Source organism: Caretta caretta, chromosome 10 (assembly GCF_965140235.1).
Source record: "Caretta caretta isolate rCarCar2 chromosome 10, rCarCar1.hap1, whole genome shotgun sequence".
In the NCBI taxonomy this organism is placed as follows: Eukaryota; Metazoa; Chordata; order Testudines; family Cheloniidae; genus Caretta; species Caretta caretta.
Window position 1 is genome coordinate 27,416,732 of NC_134215.1, and position 3,269 is coordinate 27,420,000.

Sequence of the window (3,269 nt, forward strand, 5' to 3'; positions counted from 1 at the left end):
GTATTAGGCTAAAAATAGCCTGAAACATGTATGTGTTGCAATCTCAATGTCTCCTTTGGCTTTTACTGTCTTTGCTGTTGTTCAGTTTTACTTATATTTGAATGTACTGTTCAGGAAATGCTTTAAAAAAAATTATGTTCTGAAATGACAGAGCATGTCTGAGATGTTTTGTCTCACGGGTATCTGCCAACTCTAGTGTCACCTGCGCTCCCTTGCCCTCATTTTATTTTTCCATTTCCTACTCAGGTTTTTATACCAACTTATTATTGGTTTAGGTTTTTCCTAAAAATCTTATTTAAACAGTAATGTAATCATAGAATATCAGGGTTGGAAGGGACCTCAGGAGGTCATCTAGTCCAACCCTGAGCTCAAAGCAGGACCAATCCCTAATTTTTGCCCCAGATCCCTAAGTGGCCCCCTACAAGGATTGAACTCACAACCCTGGGTTTAGCAGGCCCATGCTCAAACCACTGAGCTATCCCTTCCCCCACCCTTTGTAATCAGTACAATGTTTTATATTTGTATCTTACCAAATGAACGGTGCGTGACCAAGCCAAGGGGAAGCACTGTAAGTATATACTGGGATAAATGGGGCAGGGATACCAGGCAGGCCTCCAATGGTGTACCGTCTTCTCTGTTTCTGAAATTGTTGAAGCAAATGTTGTCCAGAACCACCCTGTGCACATGTGCATCCTCACATTCTTTCTGTCCTAATTCACATTTCTCTTTCCCATTCTTATCCCTCCCTAGCTCTTACTCTGCTCATTTATTGCCCACAAAAATGACCCCTCCACTGACTCAGCTCCCCAATCAATTTCTGTAGTTTCCTCTTCCACCCAGGGGCTGGGGATTTTCTTTTTCTCCCCACAAAAGCTATGGGTAGAAGTGTGGCAGCATGAAGAAGTAGGTAACATTTCTTAAGAAGGTGCTAGGTTCTATTTATCTTCTCCTTGCTCACCAAAGACAGCAGCCTAGGGCTAGAGCCAGCTACTTAATGACTAGGCATACACTATTTAGCTTTGAGCTCTCCACGGGTCACCCTCTTCCCCTGATAACAGGCCTGAAGAAGAGAGCTGTGGCGAGGCTGGCTGAGAGAGGAGTCAGCTAACCTATGCTGGCATTCACGTTATGTGACAAGCGGCAGCTAAACTGCTCAGGCTCATTAGGAGTCCTGTACCCCTTGCTAAACCCAGGCCTGGGACAATGTAACTACCTTCCCTCCAGCCCCGACACTGATCCTAGAAACAGCATAATGGAGAACCCTCCAAAAGTGAAGCTGTTTTGCTAGCAGCGTAAGTTGAATAAAGTACTCTTCCCTTCCTGTCCTCGGCCCTGCGTAGTGTTGCTGTGCACTGTTCACCCGTTGCCTCATTCCCCCAGTGAGGTGGATGCAGGTCAGCATAGGTGCTGGCACGAGGGGTGCTCCTGCCCCCCCTGACTTGCAGTGGTTTCCATTATATACAGGCTTTACAGTTTGGTTCAGTGGCTCTCAGTACCCCCACTGTGCAAATTGTTCAAGCATCCCTGCAGGTCAGTGGTGGGCGGAAGTGATACCCTCTAGTTTGTAAAGCACTTTGTGATCATTTTCAATGAAAGGTCATATACATGTCACTCATCATGGAAAATGTCTGAACTTCCTTTTTTCTTGTTAACAAATATGTTTTTTCCCTGTATGTCATGCAGTGGAGGCTTCTTTATGGAGAAATGTGACAGACAACAGTACTGTAGGCATGCCTTATTTTATTTAAAATAGTCTAGAGCACTTTCAGCTCACCACACTGAATTTAATTACTCCTTTCATTTAAACAAAGAAAGAGCTGTTAACCATTGTCATCACTGATGTATATTTAGTAGGTACAGCGTGTACAGTATGGCTCTGGAAATACCTTTAACCAACAAAATAAAAAAGGAAAAGCAAAACAACTTTGAACACCAACTTACTTATACCTTTTCAGACTAAGCTTTTATTTTTGATATTACAAACCATTTTTCTTTATTCACAAACCACGGTAGTGATATAAACACTAAAGACAGATATACACATTTCTGGGTTTGCAGTTCTTTTATCCGTTTAGAAGTCACTATATTCCACACACAGTATTAATCATTTTGTTATAATTCATATTATTAAGTTATTTATATAAGTGAACACGTTCCCAATATATATCGTAAAAAAATTCCAAACCCTTTTCTTACACAACTATTTCAGACATACATTTTAAAATGACTGACTTGCGCGTTGTAGGAGTTTTCAAAAAAACCAAAACCAAACAAAAAGTCCTTTCAATCTGGGCTGGCACACTAACTCTTTTCAAGGTGGGTTGTTTTGTTGTTGTTGTTGTGATAGATTAAAATGCTACACTATCATGGGGAGGGTAGAGAGTGTAGAACCATATAATGACCATTAAAATTGCAAATAAATTCAGTTGTTCCCCACATTAGTCATTTTATGTGTGTGATTTCAAAAAAGATGCATCTTCCATACTTAGAATTGAAAGCTTAATATTTGGTAAATGCTTTTGAAAAGTTTTGCCTCAGTGTTTGACTACATTTATTTTAAAAAACCAGGAAACTTGTCTTTTATACATTCGGTCTTAAATGTGGGGATTGAAATCGTAATGGCTCATTCCCTCACTAGCAGGAATAAATGTTATTGTCCCCCCCCTTTTTTTAAAACTATTTTAATATAGTTTCTCTTTTCTGTTTTTAAAGATAATATTTTTCATTCTTAGATATAAATGCTACAGAAACTTTGTTTTCAAATCTTGTGAAACTTTATTGATGGTTATTGTTCAACTGATCATACTGCATGCACATACGATGACAAAGAGAAAGCCTGATCACAAACACTTTTTTTTTTTTTTAAAGCAGAGTTGTTATAGCAAGTTGGCAGGTTCACAGCGGTGAGTTGATAATTTACTAAAGTGCTCGCCAGTAGGCACGCACAGTACACATGAGGATATAACTATCTGCAGCAAAACTGTGGCAAGACAGTTTCCGGCTTTATTTATTTAAATACAAAAACAAGAAGACCCGTGACAAACACCCCAACTTAGGTTAACTTGTAAACAGGACAACATGGAAAGAGTCCAAACATATGCACAGACAAACTGCAATTTTTCAACTGTGCCTGAAACTGTCACCTTGTCACCTGTCTTAGGCTGCATGTGTGAGTATCAGAGAGACCCAGACAAGCAGCTTCTCCATTCAGTGTTCTCTCAGAAGAAGGTCCTTCTTTTGTCCCAGTTCAAAAGTTGTCTTGGGCCCAA

At 40.1% G+C, this 3,269-nt stretch overlaps 1 protein-coding gene across 41 annotated transcripts in view; it reads right to left on the reverse strand.

The window, feature by feature from the left end:
* Positions 1-1,941: 1,941 nt before the first annotated feature.
* RBFOX1 (RNA binding fox-1 homolog 1) overlaps positions 1,942-3,269 on the reverse strand; it is a 2,443,894-nt gene continuing 2,442,566 nt past the window's right edge. For all 41 annotated transcript variants that reach the window (XM_048868136.2, XM_048868129.2, XM_048868132.2 and 38 more), the window contains one exon: positions 1,942-3,269. This exon is cut by the window's right edge. The gene's annotated coding sequence lies outside the window, so the exon portion shown is untranslated.